This window comes from Triticum dicoccoides, chromosome 3B (genome assembly GCF_002162155.2).
Source record: "Triticum dicoccoides isolate Atlit2015 ecotype Zavitan chromosome 3B, WEW_v2.0, whole genome shotgun sequence".
Classification (NCBI taxonomy): domain Eukaryota; kingdom Viridiplantae; phylum Streptophyta; class Magnoliopsida; order Poales; family Poaceae; genus Triticum; species Triticum dicoccoides.
The window spans coordinates 718,226,787-718,247,898 of record NC_041385.1 but is presented as its reverse complement, the minus strand read 5'-3'; the positions used below and the strand labels follow the sequence as shown (position 1 = coordinate 718,247,898).

General features: G+C 45.0%; 1 pseudogene; it reads right to left on the bottom strand.

Moving 5' to 3' along the window:
* Nucleotides 1–1,032: 1,032 nt before the first annotated feature.
* LOC119279859 lies at nucleotides 1,033–7,041 on the bottom strand (annotated as a pseudogene).
* Nucleotides 7,042–21,112: the final 14,071 nt, after the last annotated feature.

Here is a 21,112-nt window from a genome sequence, read left to right as displayed (position 1 = left end):
TATCCCACTGAACTTATTGGCCATTTTCAATGTGATGTGCAGGCCTGGTGATGTGGTTCGGCAATATTTGTATAACCACACATTGACAAACTTGAGAGTTGTCGTTGTGATCATTTTTGTGAAAATTCTCTATCCCCTATTAATAGGTCGTTATGTCTTTGGTTGTCATTTAGCTCCACTTTATTTTGAATTCCTCATGCTTCTGTTTTGTCACTGCCAACTTGCTTAATATTCTCAATACTAGCAAAAGTTTCAAATAATAGTATAGCACCCGTCGGTGAATATGATGATTTTAAGCAATTCTATGTTTCTTTACCGTTGAATGGTAGTACTATCATAAGTGGATGTAAAGAGTACTAAGAGCTTTTTAAATGGATCTGCAAATAAAAATATCTGATCACAAAATCTCAACTTGAAGTTGATTTTCTAAGTAACAGGTGATAGACTTGATGTCTTGGAAAATTAATGGGTGATCATTCCCGATGTGTTCATGCCAGCATATTTCTCTTACGGAAATATCGAGGGTAAATAAATATTCATCCACGATATGGTCTTGGAGAGGAGGCTGAGGCCGCGACGTTGTGTGTCGTGTTGGAGGCCAGGGTCGTATGAGCACGGGCGCAGCCAGACGGCGACGGGCTAGGGCACTCTCGCCGTCGATGACACCCAGGGCCTGCGGGAGCACATGCAAGGCTGCCATGGAAGACGGTTTCCTTCGCCTATGGTGGAGACTAGTGAAACGACGGCGACAGTGACAACCCTCGTCTTTAGTTCTTCCTCTGCTTCTAGTCTCTGTTATGTTCTTTGTTGGCATTAGGCCGATTCCACTCCTCTCGTGGCCTAACCGCTGTCGGCAGAGAAAAGTGTCGATGACGTGTTGAAGCACAAGTGATTGATGGATAAATCGTTATCTTTATTGATGATGAAAGGGCTATATATACAACAAGAAAGCACCCATTGCATCGTAGCTTTTCGAGCCGGGGGAACGGAGCGACTCAGTTACGCAGGAATTATTCCTTAATTATTCCTCAGTTGCTGTTAACCAGGAATCATTCCTTAATTATTCTAATTATTTTTGTTCTTAACATATACAATGCCAATACCATGGCTAGCACACACTCCGCATGTACAATGATTGAGCTGTTGGACCAATCATATTTGAACACCTATCCCAGGTCCCAAAATCCAGACTAGCCTTGAAACGGCTGACAGTCTCATGTCACGTCGCCAGCGTCCTCTTAACCTCCTATTCAGGAGACAAATTGCATTCCAAAGCTTCAAGCCTCAAGGTAAACCCTTCCAAGCTCGCTTGTATAAGCCATCCACCAAGAGGCTAAATTTCGTGTTTTGACCTTTTTGGAGAAGTTGTTCGAGATCTGACCCTCGTTTGCAAAAACTTTAGGATCTGACCCTTTTCCTACCGCCGAGGGGTTGGCGGTAGGGTATAGCAGCCTATCGCCAAGACCCATGATAGTAAGGAACTTGACCACGTCAGCGCAACGCATCCCTACTGCCACAGGGGATGACGGTAGCATGTGTAACCCTACCGCCAAGGTGCCCGGCGGTAGGTGCTCACAGGCACTGTGTCTGAAACTTAGAATTATTTTGCGGTAAGGCATGCAACCCTACCGCCAGGAACCTCGGCGGTAGGCTGTTATACCCTACCGCCATGCCCCTTGGCGGTAGGAAAAGGGTCAGATCTCAAATTTTTGGCAAACCAGGGTCAGATCTCGAACAGCTTCTCCAAAAGGGTCAAAACACAAAATTTTGCCCCACCAAGATGAGGGCTGCATAATCCATCTCCATCAAAACACAAAGCTAGCTCTCATCTTTGGCGCTCATCTTTCCAGCACCTTTCCCAGCCCTTTTTCGCTCCATTTGCGCTTCAACAGTGTACTGCTTTTGTAGCACCTGGAGCCTCTCAAGGAGTTCTTGGAACGAAGGGCGGCGTTGCGGGTCACTGCTAACAGAAAGGATAATCATACAACGGGATCGGGAAACGGTTGTTCAGTACCAGCGTGCAGAATGGTAGTATGTACCTGTCCCAACAACTCTGGATCATCGATGCCCACTGAGGATCCGTGTCCCCTGGAATTTCAAGTCTGCCATCCATGAAACCCACGGTTCCGACAACCTGCAACATAGGGGCCGCAAAGCTTGTGCTGTTACGTTGAAAGTAAGAAGCAGAAAAGAAATTAAGGTTTCCTGCGACGATCACGATTTCGCTTCTTGGAAAACATTTACCATTTACCAGTAAGCAAGCATCTTCCAAGATTTTTGTTGGTTCCAAGACACCACAAAAAGGGAAAAACCAATATGCATAGTAAAAACGTACCTGCATTGTATTGCGCGTATCCCAGGGAATCTTCTGAGTAACAAGCTCCCATAGGACCACTCCATAGCTGAATACATCAGACCTATACTCAATAAAAAGGAAGAAATGAGTTATCATCCTTAGGCAACAAGGATATATATTGTTCAAGAATCCCCACACTGAGCTTACTTTTCATTTGAAGGTTCACTCCGCAACACCTCCGGAGCCATCCACTGGGGCTGGATGTGGAAACCAGGTTATCAGGTACTAGGTTAAAGTTTATGACAAACTTGTCAGTCTGGAGAGTCCATGTCAAAAGGTCACGTTTGCTTGTACTTACTGTTCCCTTTCCAGTTTTTGTTGTCAGAAATGTTTCAAGTTTCAGACGTGAAAGACCAAAGTCCGCAACCTAATAGAACCAAGTGAGATGAGACAATATAAAGTATGGAGAACAAAGCTTCATACTTACCTTTACATTCCAATTCTTATCAACCAGCAGGTTTGGCGATTTCAAATCACGGTGCACAATAGTGGGGATGGAATTGTGAAGATAGTTCATGCCCCTTGCCTGCAACAATATTAATTCTTCTTCTAAGAATCCACATGGAAAAATGTGTACTCCACAAAGAATATATCAAGTAACTTCTATCTTGATGGGTTAAGAGGGTTAAGGTAACAACAATACTGCACAAGATACCATGTTTGATAGCAGGTAAATCACATGAATCACGATTGACTTTTGGTGATATAATCTTCAGTTATGATCATATAGTAACATAATGTGTGATATAGCACAAGATACCATGTTTGATAGCAGGTAAAATACATCACCTATTTTCTGTTTCATTCTTCCATAAACTGAAGCTACAGATATGGCTTAGCTTACACGAAGTTCAACTTCGCTTTTAGGCAGTTGTAAAAAATATTTCTGTATCTATTCAACACATCTCTTGAGATCTTCAAGTGAAGAATGTTATCTAGTTCTTCTGCTACAACATGTTCATTTCTCAAAAGTTCCATGTATATTTGGCTGGATATTTCTTGATTCCTTAACCAGCTGTTAAAAGAAAATGCACTCACAATATCTATAGCCATGTTAACTCTCCGCCTTGGATCCAGCTTGCCAATGTTATTTTGGAGCAACCGGAACAAACTCCCGCTGCGTATGGGACTCAGAAGTGTTATACAGAGCAAGTAAAACAAAATGACCTCTTGTGAGATTCTAGAGTATACACAATTACAGAAGAACGCATAAAACTATATTTCCAATACCCAGAATGATTTAAAACCCATGGAAAATAAGAACAACTCCACCTAGTACAAAATCAATGCATGGTATGTCGAAAGTGGCTTTAGTATCAAACAAATAGAACAGGGGGTATTAGCACTCCCAACTTTTTCAACAAGAGGGGAGTATAAAACTCGGTGGTTGCTTACAGAACCTTGTGTGCCAGCTGTTGAGCCACCCATTAATCCTTAGAAATGTTCTTACTAGTATCAATAAGAAAGACATGTAGGAAGATGTACAGCATACCGTGGGAGAAATTCAGTAACAATACAAAGTGGTTGCTGCGACACAACTGCACCCATGAAAAGTATTATATTGGGATGTCGTAGTTTCTTCATCAATGATACCTACACATTTGAAGGATACAAATATAATCATGGCCACAAACTATGAAAAAGGGATCCCAGGATTTTGAAAGTTATCAATGTGGTGCTATTTGACCCACAAAAAACCAAAAAAAGTTAAGGTTTGTCAACACCATATTTTGTCTTCATATTTATCCATATGGGTACATTAACATAGAATAGCGAAAACGGTAACAGTAGGTTATGTGAAACGGAGTGTCGGAGTCCAGTCGCAATCTTGCACTTAGTTCCTGTGATGGAGTATCTGTCTCAATAATACAGTAGATATAATGTAGTTTCATTGCCATTATATTCAAATTCGTGAGCAATTTAAGGTCAACAGAATTTTTTTGAGATGATGGTCAACAGAAATTGTATGTACATATAAATGTTCACCTCTTGTCTGAAGGTAGTCATCATTTCTTCTGAATATTCCTGCTTGGAGAATACTTTAGCTGCCACGTCCTACAGGAACATGGATAAATACTGAGAATCTGTTGTTAAGATGTAAAACTCCATTAATATTCATGCAACAGAAATGATATACCGACTTACCGAGCCATGCCACAAAGCATGATACACTGTTCCGCATCAACCTGTATGCATTGAACATGAAAATAGCACAGATGAGTACCAGATTGCATACAGTAGTCTAAGAATAGGGATATTACTGATAATTCTGTGTGATTATCTATATGGACTTTCAGGAGTAAACAAGTAGTACATGCATATCACTTGCAACTTAGAATCTCGGAATAGACACTCACGCCACTAGGACTACTGTAAAATCATGAAATTAACTGAACTGTTATGACTATTGAAGAGTAGAAGAAACATAACTGGTCTGAATTATGCCAACGATAAGAGGAGAATACACAAGCTTTTATTAAGAAGCATGAAGAGCGAGGAATTTAACTGACAAAAAACCGATTTGTACTATGCCTATGAGCTATTAAGATGCATGCATAGTGTGAATTACTGACAAAGAACAAACCGCTTAAGTAGTTATGATTACAAGCTACGGCTATGCCTAATACTAATGTTTTTGAAGTACATGTTAACCAAGAGATCTGAGTGCCTATAGATGGAGTAATTGCAAAGGGAAAAGTAACTACCTTGACCTGCTTGTTCTCCAATTACTAGGTCTTCCCAGAAAACCTCATAATCTAAGTAGTCTGCTTCATAATCAATACTGCTGCTATTAGTACTCCAAGTGCTGCTCATGCTACTCGCACAGTCCTTGTTGCAATCCCACCAGGAACCTGAGACCTCATATTTGCAAGCCCGATTGTATTCGCTGTCTTGGCAGCCTGGAATTATGATAGGCTCTAGAACTGGAACTCTCTGAAAGGTCTGGTCATTCTCTGGCTTATCATGCAACTGTATTGAGTTCACGTTATTATTCCCAGAACCCCCATGAATTTCATGGCCTTTCCAAGGCCATGATATGCCCATCTTGGCCAACAATGCCTCAGCCTTCGAATTTAAAATCTTGTGAAATCCTACTTTTCCTTCTCCTGAATCATCACTAATTGTTTTGTACAACTCACCAGGGGATTTCTCTTCGGCCACAAAGGCACGATGCATTACATCCCCACCAGCGGTGTTTTCTTCACTTGATACCAGCTCGTCCTGGAGATCAAGTTCAGAATACTGTCCCTCAGAGCCACTACCATACTGTTTGTCGCTATCCTGACACGTCCTTGTCCGAGAACAAACTCTACTTGTAACACTGGTAACCTGAACATCAAGAAAAGAATACACTAAGAAATAAATGAAGAATAAGAACCAGAAATAGTAATTTCCATTTGAAATTGAACAGCAATAGAACTTACCAAAGTTACTATCTTGGAGGTCGTAGAAGATTGAAGAGAACCTTTGTTTAGTGAACCACTTTTAGGCTGGTTGTTAGCATGGAACTTGAGCCTTGCTGTACTTGGATAGGATTCCGCTGAACCTGAGGGACTACATATCTCCTCTAATGTCCGTAAATCATGCGAGATACCAATGAGGCCCACCAAGCTACCATCGTCATCGTATAAAAGGGTGTTCTGGCCAAGAATAAAAAACCTGTCTCCTGACTTGTTCTTAACAGGAAACTTCCCTCTCCAGCACTTCCCTGTAAATATAGTCTGGATGACGATTTTTGCTGAATTGTAGTCAGTAGGATGAACAATTAATTCAACGGCATTCTGACCAACTGCTTCTGATGCAGAATAGCCAAACAAATGCTCAGCATACCGGTTCCTAGATTACAGAACAAGAAGGAAGAATTTGGTAAAACATGCATTCATACCATCGAGCAGAGTCGACTGTGATTAGGAATGCCTATTACATAAATAATTGCCAATTACATGCATCAAGATATGCTATGTATTTTAATAAAGAAAACCGAAATGCACTTCGCACTAGGTAAATTGTCAGTTCTATCACTTTCAGCAACAGTTATTGCAGAAGTTTTCACTTTGCCCCAGCTCTACTACAATAAGAAGCAATTATCCCATTACTTTACTTCCAAAGTCATGTTTCAATGCAAGAAAACACCGTATCATGATCACTGGAACAAGCTAGAGAGTAGAGATTGCACTCACGCAGGACCGGATCAAGATATAGAACCCAAAGGTGGAAAGGGCGTACTCAGTAGCCAGGATTGCATAACCAAGTAAGCAAAAGCCCCATATCTGAATTTCAATCTATGCATGGCGCTCGGGCCAAACAGAAAGAAGAAGAAAAATCTATGAATAGAACTAGTCTAGCATTTCGTCAAGCACCTAGTGAACAATGAGTGTGCACAACCGAAACAACACAGGCAAGGGACCTCACCAGTACAAGAACTTGTCGTCGGTGCCAATGACGTGCACGGCCTGCCCCAGCGACTGCAGTACCCACTTCCAGTGGCAGTGCCTGCTGGCCAACCCGCCGCCGCTGCGGGCGACGACGCGTCGCGGCTGCGGCTGCGGCGGCAGCGCGCGGAAAGCGCGGCGCCCGGCGTCGGCGTCGCGGCGGTCCGTCGTGAGCTTGCCTATCTCCCGCTTGAGCTCGGCCTGGCCCTCCTCCAGCACCCGTATCTTCTCCAGCAGCGCGTCCGCTTCCATCACCGGCGACGATCAATGCCACCGTACCTTTTCACCGGGGATGCCGCGATTAAATAACGGAGAAGATGTGGCTCCGAAGCTGAATCACATGGGAGGATGGGATCATGACTCTACTCAACCTAGGTGCAGGCTAGTGGGCAGCTCGTCGTCGCACGCATGCACTCAGGCCAACTCCAGCGCACGACCAGATGTCCGTTTTGTCCAGATTTTATATGTTTGGGGCAATGAGACTGTGTCCGGACCATTTCTCGGATGCGGTGGCCGTGCGTCCAACGCGCGGCCGCATCCAGGCCGCATCCTATCCGCATCCTTTTTCAAACGCCAATTCGAATAAACCACGCCCTAATTCAGGCCAGCGGACCTAGTTCATGCCGCCAACACAGCCAGCGGCTCCTACACGTCCTAGCCGGTAACACAGCCAACGGCCGGCAACACAGCCAGCCTATAAAAAATGAATAGTTTTGTCGTCGGGAATACAACCAGCGGCCGGTAACAAAGCCAGCCCCCAAAATGAATAGGTTTCTCGCCGGCACACAGCCAGCAGCCCAGCGGCCGGCACCCATGCCAGCCTCCAAAAGAACGGCCATGGCCGAACTGACGACCTAGTTTAGCCCGTCGGCGTCGAACATCTCCTTCTGCCTGGCCTCGAACCAGCTCCTCGTATTCTTGCTCATCTTGCTCAAGTCCACGCTCATGATCGCTAGGGCCACTTCGTTTACTTTGGTTTTGATGTTGGTGGCCTCGATATCAAGCTGCCTCTGCCGGGCCGTGACATTGGCGGCCTTGATGTCGAGCTGCCTTTGCCGGGACACCTCCTCCATGTCGATCTTCCTCTTCTTGGCCGCCTCCTCCATCTCAAGCTTCTTCCTTTGAAGCTCTAGGTATTGCTTCATTTGCTCGTCCTTGCTTTGTCGCCTTTTCTCGTCTCACATCCTTTTGAGACATCATGCCGTGCAAAGTCTAATGCAAGGCCATGGATGACGCATCACGTATGTCGTCCACCTTGGAGTTGGTCTTACCCCTCGGCCTCTTCAACGCCTCACCATCTCCACCTCTGGCCAACGCGACCGTCTTCTTGCCTCTCTTCCTTTGAAGTTCACGATATTGATCTTTCAACTTAGGGCAATTGTTGATGATCGTCCAACAATGCGTAAGAGTGAATGGCTTGTCATTATGCCGGACCTTGAATTCTTCCAAAGATTGAAATGCCTACACGACCAACAATAATTGAACATTCAAACATATAGAAGGCCAAAGTCTCATGGCCGTAGCAACGAAAGAACTAGGATGAGGAGATCATACCATGTCCCCAATGCCGAGACCACTCACAGGTCGTGCTTCAATGCTCTCAAGTGCAGCATAATACTTGTTGCATTCTTGTTGGATGAACAACCACCTCTTTTGAATCGAGGTGATGCCATGGTCGCTTGTAAGTTGGTAGGGCGCAAACAACTTTCTTTCATGGAATGTTTTGTGAACTCTTGTCCAAAAAAACAAGTCCCTTTTGTTGCGCACCGGTCCTCGGATCTTGATTAATCTCCATCCAACTTTGGCAAATCAACTTGTCCTCTTCTTGTGAGTATGAACTGGTACAAATGCTCTTCTTTCTCTTTTGTGCTTCCGCTCTTTGGGTGAGCTCGTCGATGGACAATGGCTCGCCCGTAATATCAATGCCTTCTTCTTCATCACCATCACCTTCGCAATAGATGTCATCATCTTCATGCCACGAATCACCATGGTCGTAGTCAGCAAGGTTGTGGGCCTCTTCATCGGCAACATACTGGGCGCGGCCATTCTGACTTTGGGTCTCGTTGGGATCATAGGCACGGCCATGCCCGCCCTCAAAGATGACATACTCCATGAACTGGTTGTAGAAGGGATCATCGCCCGTTGGTGTTGGTGTTGGCATTTCGTCGAACATGACGCGGAGCGACGACATGGTGCCCGTAGAAGGTGGTCATGCTTGCTTTCTTTGCATCTCGACAGACGGTCGGCCGCCGCTGCTGGACCCCGGCGTGACATTGAGGTCGGTGATGGCCGAGGGGTGCTGGGCGAACGACGCGATCACGCCAACGTTCGGCGACCCTGAAAACGGGTCTGGCCATCGTGCCTCGGCGGAGGAAAACCGGGTGACAAAGGCGTGGTCCACAACGTCGGCGAGGGGCAGTGCAGAGGCCTGGCGACCGACGAGCCTATGCTCGCCGGGCCGATGGCCGCTACAGAGAAAACCGCCGGACGGCAAATCTCAAGCATGAGAAGGGCGTGCGCTTTGTTGACGATGTCGTCCTTCTCGTCGACCTCGGCCTTGTGTCGTGCGGCCTCCACTGCATCAAGATCGACGGCGAACTTGGCCGCGACGTTCTTGCCCTTGACGACTGCCCTCCGGTTCCTCCTCTTCGCCGATTCCACGTCCAACCTTGCCAGCTCCGTCGGTGTGCATTCTGACCACGGCTTCCTTGGACCCTTGGCCGCCTTCTTCTTCACCTTTTCGGGCGCGTCGACGGCCTGGCTGTTGGAATTTGGTGGGGCGTCGGCCATGGACGGGGAGGGTGGTGGGCGGGACGTGGGAAGGTTTGGGGGGAAATGGCGCGAAATGCCGGGGTGGTGCTTTGTGCCACTGACGGGTGGTCCAGGGGAGGACAAGCACGCACGTCCCGCCTGTCCGCGCGTTGTCCGTTTCGCCCCAGAAGCGGCCGAAACTTGGGCCGGGGATGGGTCGAAAGCAGACATAAAACGGATAGTCCGTTTGCGCCCGCGTGTTGGGCCGTTTGGTTTGTCCGTTTTGCCCCAAACAGACGCACCCGGACAGGATGGGGTCGCGCACTGGAGTTGGCCTCAGCACGCCTCTCTCCCGACTTTTCTTTCTCCCACGACACCTCTCTCATAAAAAAGAAAATTTCTCTCTCTTAGAGCAACTCCAATGCAGCCATCCATTACATCCGCGCGTGGAGGTTTGGCCTAGCATAGCTAGATTAAGAGATAATTGAGCATGCCATGACTTTTTTTGAACAGTGAAAGGGCCTAAGGCCCAGACTTCATTGGGTAAACATCAAAGCATAGATTACAACAGGACCCAACAAAAAAGAAAATTACAAGTAAGTCCCTGACTTTTACATGGAGGACCCCAAACTGAGAGCAAGAAACGCGATCAGGTCCTTGACAGCCGCCGCTCGGATTGAAACTCGCCGCTGCCAGGGACGAACCACTTGGTGCGACAAAATCGCCATAGAAGTATAACTTGCTCTGCATGGCCTCCGAGTTGTAGCTGGAACTGCCTCGCATTAGGCACGCATGCTGGGAGGAACAGAGTCAGCCGCCATTGGACCAGAAGAAGCAGAGGACCGGTAAAGAACGGGAGCCAGCCAAGGGCGTCGTAGCTCCACCAAGGAATCCTCTACTGATAAGCTCAAACTCGATATGCAGGCTTCAGATTTCTGCATCTTCCTTGCTCCTCATCCACCCCCATGATGGCCTGAAAAAGCAAGGAACATCAGATGGTTTCCCTCCAGATCAGGGAAGATAACATGCTTATTGGAGAGGGAGAGCTCCTACTAGATCCACTCCTATCTGCTCCCGTCCTTCTTGGATGGCAAGCTCAGGAGGAAGCCAGCAAGCACCGAATGCTGCTTGGATGCGTCGATGGGGAGCTCGAGAACGGCATAACGCCAGACGCCCCTAAGGCAAGACTCTCTCTACTACTAGATTTACTACTACTATATACAGAGGGGGGCAACCACCTATCCCATCCGCACGCCGGATGGCAGAGACGCCAAAGAGAAAGAGGGAAAGGGGCGAAGTCGGAGCAAGCAAGACGACTCTCAACACAAGCGCTTCTCCTGTTCCCTGTCCTGTAAATGGCCCTTGTGAGCCTCCAAAATATATTTATTTCAAAATTGGGAAATTGCTACAGAAGCGGGTCCTATTAGAGAACAATTAGCATATTTGGATTTGGCAGGTGGAGTGGATCCTTAGCAGGTTCATGTGTTCCTTGTTTACGTAGCTCTTCTGTTGGATCACGTAGCTCCTCCGTTGGATTATGTTGCTCTGCCCTTGGATTACTTGAGTCGCAGCGGACAGAAAAGTCGGCCCAATGCGCCGACCCAAACGGACGCGCACCGCTTTTCGTCCACCTGTTGATGTTGGGGAACGTAGCATGCAATTTCAAAAAAAATTCCTACGCTCACGCAAGATCTATCTACGAGATGCATTGTAACGAGGGGGAGAGTGTGTCTACATACCCTCGTAGACTGTAAGTGGAAGTGTTTCACAACGCGGTTGATGTAGTCGAACTTTCTTCGCGATCCACCGACCGAGTATCGAACGTACGACACCTCCAAGTTTTGCAGACATTCAGCTGGGTGACGTCCCTCGCCTTCTTGATCCAGCAAGACGTCGAGGTAGTAGATGAGTTCCGTCAGCACGACGGTGTGGTGATGGTGATGGTGAAGTGATCGCATAGGGCTTCGCCTAAGAACTACAAAGATATGACCGTGGGAGTAAACAGTGGAGGGGGGCGCTACACACGGCTAACAATTGATGTTGTGTTGTGCTAGGGCGCCCCCTCACATATATATAGGTTGGCGGGAGAGGGGATGCAGCCATGGGGTGCCCCAAGTAGGATCCGAATCCTACTTGGGGTTTTCCCAAGTGGCGCCCCCCTTCCATAAATTGCCGGAGGGGGAAGAGAAGGGGAGGAGAAGGAAGTAGTACTTCCTACTTTTCTTTTTTCCCTTCCACTCTTTCCTTCCCCTCTTTGGCCGGCCCATATGGGGGCGCACCAGCCCCTTGTGGCTGGTGCATTTCCCCTCTTGGCCCAAAAGGCCCATATCTTTTGCGGGGGGTGCCCGGAACCCCTTCCGGTAACCCAATATGTACCAGGTACCCTCCGGAACACTTCTGGTGTCCGAATACTATCGTCATATATATCAATCTTAACCTCTCGACCATTTTGAGACTCCTCATCATGTTCGTGGTCTCATCCGGGACTCCAAACAACATTCGGTCACCAAATCACATAACTCATATAAATTTTGTTTTTGCCACTCTAGAATTTGCCAATTTTTCTTATGCCACTCTAGATTTTGACATTTCAATTCTGCCACTATTAGCTTTTGACAATTATCACAATTTCCATTCTGTGTCAAAAGCAAAATAATTTTATTTAATTTTTGCCACTCTTAGATTTTCACAATTATCACAATTGCCACTCTAAATTTTTTGCTTTTGCCACAGGAATGGCAATTGTGATAATTGTCAAAATCTAAGAGTGGCAAAAGTGAAATGTCAAAATCTAGAGTGGCATAAGAAAAATTGGCGAAATCTAGAGTGTCAAAAACAAAATTTTCCCATCTATCGTCATTGAACGTTAAGCGTGCGGACCCTATGGGTTCGAGAACCATGTAGATATGACCGAGACACGTCTCCGGTTAATAACCAATAGCGGAACCTGGATGCTCATATTGGCTCCGACATATTCTATGAAGATCTTTATCGGTCAAACCGTTATGAGAACATGCGTAATTCCCTTTGTCTATTGGTATGTTACTGGCCTGAGATTCGATCGTCGGTATCTTCATACCTAGTTCAATCTCATTACCGGAAAGTCTCTTTACTCGTTCCGTAATACATCATTGCAACTAACTCATTAGTCACTTTGCTTGCAAGGCTTCTTATGATGTGTATTACCGAGAGGGCTCAGAGATACCTCTCTGATACTCGGAGTGACAAATCCTAATCTCGATCTATGCCAACCCAACAAACACCTTCGGAGATACCTGTAAAGCATCTTTATAATCACCCAGTTAAGTTGTGACGTTTGATAGCACATAAGGCATTCCTCCGGTATCCAGGAGTTGCGTAATCTCATAGTCGAAGGAATATGTATTTGACATGAAGAAAGCAATAGCAATAAAAATGAACGATCATTATGCTAAGCTAACGAATGGGTCTTGTCCATCACATCATTCTCCTAATGATATGATCTTGTTCATCAAATGACAACACATGTCTATGGTTTGGAAACTTAACCATCTTTGATTAACGAGCTAGTCTAGTAGAGGCTTACTAGGGACACGGTGTTTTGTCTATGTATCCACACATGTATCAAGTTTCCGGTTAATACAATTCTAGCATGAATAATAAACATTTATCATGAAATAAGGAAATATAAAACAACAACTTTATTATTGCTCTAGGGCTTAGTTCCTTCAGTCTCCCACTTGCACTAGAGTCGATAATCTAGTTCACATCACCATGTGATTTAACACCAATAGTTCACCTTGTCATGTGATTAACACCCATAGTTCACATCTCCATGTGACCAACACCCAAAGGGTTTACTAGAGTCAATAATCTAGTTCACATCGCCATGTGATTAACACCCAAAGAGTATTAAGGTGTGATCATGTTTTGCTTGTGATAGAGGTTTAGTCAACGGGTCTGCCACATTCAGATACATATGTATTTTGCAAATTTCTATGTATACAATGCTCTGCATGGAGCTACTCTAGATAATTTTTCCCATGTTCAATATGTATCTATATTGAGTCTTAGAGTCATGTAGATCAGTGTCAAAGCTTGCATTGATGTAACTCTTTACCATGAACTCTTTATTACCTCCATAACCGAGAAACATTTCCTTAGTCCTCTTTAAGGTAATTAAGGATAATTTTGACCATTGTCTAGTGATCTACTCCTGGATCACTATTGTACCCCCTTGCCAAACTCATGGCAAGGGACACAAGAAGTTTGGTACACAACATGTCATATTTTTATAGAACATATGGCTACGGCTTTGGGAATGACTTTCATTCTCTCTTTATCTTCTGCCGTGGTCGGGTTTTGAGTCTTTACTCAACTTCACACCTTACAATATAGGCAAGAACTCCTTCTTTGACTGATCCGTTTTTGAACTCCTTCAAAAACTTGTCAAGGTATGTACTCATTGAAAGTCTTATCAAGCGTCTTGATCTATCTCTATAGATCTTGATGCCCAATATGTAAGCAGCTTCACTGAGGTTTTTCATTGAAAAATTCTTATTCAAGTATCCTTTTGTGCTATCCATAAATTCTATATCATTTCCAATCAACAATATGTCATCCACATATAATATCAGAAATGCTACAGAGCTCCCACTCACTTTCTTCTAAATACAGGCTTCACCGTAAGTCTATATAAAACCATATGCTTTGACCACCTCATCAAACCGTATATTCCAACTCTGAGAAGCTTGCACTAGTTCATAGATGGATCGCTGGAGCTTGCACACCTTGTTAGCACCTTTAGGATCGACAAAACCTTCTGGTTGCATCATATACAACTCCTTTGAGAGATATCTATTTAAGGAATGCAATTTTGACATCCATTTGCCAGATTTCATAAAAATGTGGCAATTGTGAACATGATTCGGACGGACTTAAGCATCGCTACAGTTGAGAAAGTCTCATTATAGTCAACCCCTTGAACTTGTAGAAAACCCTTTTGCGACAAGTCGATCTTTGTAGACAGTAACATTACCATCATCATCAGTCTTCTTCTTGAAGATCCATTTATTCTTTATGGCTTGCCGATCATCGGGTAAGTCCACCAAAGTCCACACTTTGTTCTCATATGTGGATCCTATCTCAGATTTCATGTCCTCAAGCCATCTGTCAGAATCTGGGCTCATCATAGCTTCTTCATAGCTCGTAGGTTCGCCTTGGGCTAGTAACATGACTTCCAGGATAGGATTACCGTACCACTCTGGTGCGGATTATGCTCTAGTTGACCTACGAGGTTCGGTAGTAACTTGATATGAAGTTTCATGATCATCATCATTAGCTTCCTCTCTAGTTGGTTTAGGAATCACGGGAACGGATTTCTCTGATGAGCTACTTTCCAAATTGAGAGAAGGTACAATTACCTCATCAAGTTCTATTTTCCTCCCACTCACTTCTTTCGAGAGAAACTCCTTATCTAGAAAGGTTCCATTCTTGGCAACAAAGATCTTGCCTTCGGATTTGTGGTAGAAGGTGTACCCAATTGTTTCCTTAGGGTATCCTATGAAGACGCAGTTCTCCGATTTGGGTCCGAGCTTCTCAGGCTGAAGCCTTTTGACATAAGTGTCACAACTCCAAAATTTAAGAAACAACAGCTTAGGTTTCTTGCCAAACCACTGTTCACATGGTGTCATCTCAACGAATTTAGATGGTGCCCTATTTAACGTGAATGCAGTTGTCTCTAATGCATAACCCCAAAACGATAATGGTAAATCGGTAAGAGACATCATAGATTGCACCATATCTAATAAAGTATGGGTACGATGTTTAGACACACCATTACGATATGGTGTTCCAGGTGGCATGAGTTGTGAAACTATTCCACATTGTTTTAAATGAAGGACAAACTTGTAACTCAAATATTCGCCTCCGCGATCAGATCGTGGAAATTTTATTTTATTGTTATGACGATTCTCCACTTCTCTTTGAAATTCTTTGAACTTTTCAAATGTTTCTGACTTGTGTTTCATTAAGTAGATATACACATATCTGCTCAAATCATCTGTGAAGGTTAGAAAATAATGATACCCGTCGCGTGCCTCAATACTCATCGGACCGCATACATCGGTATGTATTATAGGACTCATATTGACATGGATATTTGGCTAGTCTCACCTAGAGGTCGGAGGGGGCCTGTGACGGGGACGGCGGCGACGACGACATGGAGATTTGGCTGCAAAAACAAAATAATATTGAAAATAATGCTCTCCAATTTGAGCATTCAAAATAGGAGTAGTTCTCCAATTTGAGCATTCAATAAGCAAAACTAAATCATAAAATAAATTAGTCAGAGGTGTAACTTGCAAACATGGCCGGCCACTTGAGCAAGCACATATCCTATTTGAGCAACACAAGATATACATATTTATATCTACATGATATGAGCATTCTAAGATCAAACACCTAAAATACCTAAATTAAATTAACAACATGGGGTGGCTGGTCTCACCTCGAGGTCAGAGGGGGTCGGTAACGGGGACGACGACGGAGATGATGCAGGGGCTCCTTTATTTCTGCAAAAACAAAATATAAATAAAAACATTATTATCGTCATCTTAGGACTTGGTGAAACTCCATAAGCTATCAAGTAAATATCCATTTTGATTCCAAATAAAATTTTCAGTTGTCTGCAATTTGTTTCCTAAACCCTAAGAACATTATTATCCTCATTTTTCATTACCTAACAATTTCTATTACTAAATTCTTGTACCAAAAAAATTTATACCTAAATTTTTATAGAAAGAGAGGAGGGCAGTGGGAGGAGGAGGAGGAGGGAGGAGTGAGGGCTTCGGGCGGCTGGGGAAGGGCGGAGAGAGGAGGGAGCAGGGAGCAGGGCGGCGGTCGGACAAGGGAGAGGAGGGATAAAAGTGCAACTATCCCTGGATGGTTTTGGTAATGACTAACAACATATAGCTCATTGAACTAATGCCATTTCAAGATAAATATTTCAGGAAAGTTCAATGGTTGGCATGGCATGGATTAGGATTGTGGACCCCTCAAAATGCTAAGGACAAAGGATTGGCTCAAGCTTCAAAGTTGAAGACTCTAAATTTTATTTTTAGTGATCCAAGATCACATTGAGTCTATAGGAAAGCCAATACTATTAAAAGGGGATGAGGTGTTGCTTAATGGCTTGCTTGCTCTCATGATGCTTACTGATATGCTCCAAAGCCCTCAACCACTTTCTCACATCCACATATGTCCCAAACCAAAAGTCAAACTCGGCCCCACCGATTTGATTCATCCGGTGCCACCGAGTTCATTTGACATAGCCACTGCCAGAAACCCTAGTATTTTCGATCTCACCGATAGGGATCTCGGTCTCACCGAGATGGGATTATAAACTCTCTCTTTCCCTTTGTAACGTTTCAGTCAAACCGAGATGAGCGATCGGTCCTACCGAGTTTGCAATGTAAACTCTCTGTTTCCCTTTCGTAACGTTTCGGTCCAACCGAGATGAGCGAATCGGTCCCACTGAGTTTGCCTGACCAACTCTCTGGTTAGCTAATTACCAAAGTCGGTCTTACCGAGTTTGTGTAATCGGTCAAACTGATATTATGTTATGCCCTAACCCTAATGATATCGGTCCCACCGAGTTGACATGTCGGTCCCACCGAGTTGACATGTCGGTCCCACCGAAATTCCTAACGGTCACATAATGCACTGAATCGGTCCGACCGAGTTTTATGATTCGTTCCCACTGAGTTTGGTATATTGTGTGTAATGGTTAGATTTTGTGTGGAGGCTATATATACCCCTCCACCCTCTCCTCATTCGTGAGGGAAGCCATCAGAACGTGCCTACACTTCCACTACTCTTTTTCTGAGAGAGAGCCACCTACTCATGTGTTGAGACCAAGATATTCCATTCCTACCATATGAATCTTGATCTCTAGCCTTCCCCAAGTTGCTTTCCACTCAAATCCTCTTTCCACCAAATCCAATCCTATGAAAGAGAGTTGGGTGTTGGGGAGACTATCATTTGAAGCACAAGAGCAAGGAGTTCATAAACAACACACCATCTATTACCTTTTGGAGAGTGGTGTCTTCCAGATTGGTTAGGTGTCACTTGGGAGCCTCCGACAAGATTGTGGAGTTGAACCAAGGAGTTTGTAAGGGCAAGGAGATTGCCTACTTCATGAAGATCTACCCTAGTGAGGCAAGTCCTTCATGGGCGATGGCCATGGTGGGATAGACAAGGTTGCTTCTTCGTGGGCCCTTCGTGGTGGAGCCCTCCGTGGACTCGTGCAACCGTTGTTGGAAATATGCCCTAGAGGTAATAATAAAAGGGTTATTATTATATTTCTTTGTTCATGATATTTGTCTGTTATTCATGCTATAATTGTATTATCCAGAAATTGTAATACACGTGTGAATACGTAGACCACAACATGTCCCTAGTGAGCCTCTAGTTGACTAGCTCGTTGATCAACAAATAGTCATGGTTTCCTGACTATGGACATTGGATGTCACTGATAACGGGATCACATCATTAGGAGAATGATGTGATGGACAAGACCCAATCCTAAGCATAGCTCAAAGATCGTGTAGTTCGTTTAGCTAGAGCTTTTCCAAATGTCAAGTATCATTTCCTTAGACCATGAGATTGTGCAACTCCCGGATACCGTAGGAGTGCTTTGGGTGTACCAAACGTCACAACATAACTGGGTGACTATAAAGGTGCACTACGGGTATCTCCGAAAGTGTCTATTGGGTTGGCACGAATCGAGACTGGGATTTGTCACTCCGTATGACGGAGAGGTATCTCTGGGCCCACTGGGTAATGCATCATCATAATGAGCTCAATGTGACCAAGTGTCTGGTCACGGGATCATGCATTACGGTACGAGTAAAGTGACTTGCCGGTAACGAGATTAAACGAGGTATTGGGATACCGACGATCGAGTCTCGGGCAAGTAACGTACCGATTGACAAAGGGAATTGTATACGGGGTTGTTTGAATCCTCGACATCGTGGTTCATCCGATGAGATCATCGAGGAGCATGTGGGAGCCAACATGGGTATCCAGATCCCGCTGTTGGTTATTGATCGGAGAGGCGTCTCGGTCATGTCTGCATGTCTCCCGAACTCGTAGGGTCTACACACTTAAGGTTCGGTGACGCTAGGGTGGTAGAGATATGAGTATGCAGTAAACCGAAAGTTGTTCAGAGTCCCGGATGAGATCAGACGTCATGAGGAGTTCCGGAATGGTCCAGAGGTAAAGAATTATATATATAGGAAGTCGAGTTTCGGCCATCGGGAAAGTTTCGGGGCTCACCGGTATTGTACCGGGACCACCGGAAGGGTCCCGGGGGTCCACCGGGTGGGGCCACCTATCCCGGAGGGCCCCATGGGCTGAAGTGGGAGGGGAACCAGCCCCGGGTGGGCTGGTGCGCCCCCCCTTGGCCCCCCCTGCGCCTAGGGTTGGAAACCCTAGGGTGGGGGCGCCTCCACTTGCCTTGGGGGGCAAGGCACCCCCTTGGCCGCCGCCCCCCTAGGAGATCCCATCTCCTAGGGCCGCCCCCCTAGGGGCCCTATATAAAGAGGGGGGAGGGAGGGAAGCCACACCCATGCTCTTGGCGCCTCCCTCTTCCCTTGCTACACCTCGCCCTCTCGCAGAAGCTTGGCGAAGCCCTGCCGAGATCGCTGCTGCATCCACCACCACGCCGTCGTGCTGCTGGATCTTCATCAACCTCTCCTTCCCCCTTGCTGGATCAAGAAGGAGGAGACGTCTTCCCAACCGTACGTGTGTTGAACGCGGAGGTGCCATCCGTTCGGCGCTAGGATCTCCGGTGATTTGGATCACGACGAGTACGACTCCCTCAAACCCGTTCTCTTGAACGCTTCCGCTCTCGATCTATAGGGGTATGTAGATGCACTCCTCTCTCTCGTTGCTAGATGAACTCATAGATTGATCTTGGTGAAACCGTAGGAAATTTTTTATTTTCTGCAACGTTCACTACAAGAAATATGTCAACTAGTGACCTTCTGTCAGTGACCCTGGAAGAAATGGTCATAGATCTATGACCATTTCAGACCAATTGGTCAAAAGCTGTTCGGGGGGCTCCAAACCCTAAACCATTGCGACCATTTTGGTCAGAAAGGTCGTAATTTCCTTACATGAAATGGTCATAAAGCAAACAATGCTAGTCCGCTGCCTTATTTCTAGGTATTAACGACCAATATAGATGGTCACAGCCTTGTAAATTGTGGTGGGTTGCTATGACTAGGCGCCACCTCATCAGTTTTGCCTATGTGTCATGTCCATGTGGCAATTTTTGCCCTAGGTTGTGAAGCAACCTATATTTCTGTCATTCCCAAAATTCCCAAAAAAATCTCATAAATTCTTTGGGTCATATCTTCGTCAAATATGTAAAAACCTTCCTTGCCTAGTTCAAAAATTATTCAAAAATATTCATTTTCCTATTCTATTCAGAACAACAGTTTGTGAAGGAAGTGCCACTTTGGCATGTCCAAATAGTATCCATTTTCTACAGTGCTTTCCTATGCCCAAATAACCATCCTCCACCAAATGCCAGCTCAATCCTTTCATTATTTTGAGCCGAGCTTCAACATTCGTAGTTATGTCCAGTGTGGTACTTCGCAAAGCAAGTACCACCTAGGCTCCTCCTTTTGAGCTGAAGATTTGTGAAGACGGTCTTCTTAGTAACTGATCATCCTCAGCCAAAACTCACGCCCATTAGCCATGTACATTTCCCGTACCGTTAATCAAACACTTGGCTGCTAATTCATGTTTGAGCATCGATCGGTCTCCTCGTGAGAATCTTATGTTTTAATTTTTTTCCTAGCACCTACCTGGGTAGTGCCCAACCCACTAGACATGCATAGGCCGCCCAGAACACATGGCAACGCCACGGCCACACGGTGACCTCGCGGCGGGCATGCGAGTTTACGCGCTCTAGAGTTGGGGCCCTCGGCCACCGCTCAAACCTCGACGTATCGCCACCAAACCATGTATTTATGGTTAAATAGGTACTTATGTAACTATAAATTATTTTTGGAAAAAATAAATAGCAAACTATGAGGCAGCCGCAGTTCAAATTTGGCCACATATAATGACACAATGCGAAGGTTTGCCAATTTTTTTGATTTTTTTTGAATTTTTTATGCCCGTTTCAAAATGCGGTCAAAACGGCGGGAATGACCGTCCCTAGCTAGTGGTTGAATCTTGGAATTTTTTTGGTGTTTCTCTGATTAAATAGATACTTATGTACCTAGAAATGATTTTTGGAAAAAATAAATAGCAAACTACGAGGCAACTACAATTCAAATTTGACCCGCTTCCAACTGAATCGGTGGGAATTTCTCTTTTTCACGAGAGGTGGATCAAAACTCTTTACACCCAACCATTTGGTAAATTGTGCATTAAATATGTCCTTGTATTTTATAAAATTGATTTGGTCCAATTTTGCAACAATTATTTGGGAGGTCCTTCACAAAAAAACCTCCTTTTGGGCACTCGAAAAATGGAAAATGGTTTTTTCGTCCAAAGAAAATGAAAACTTACTTAGGCA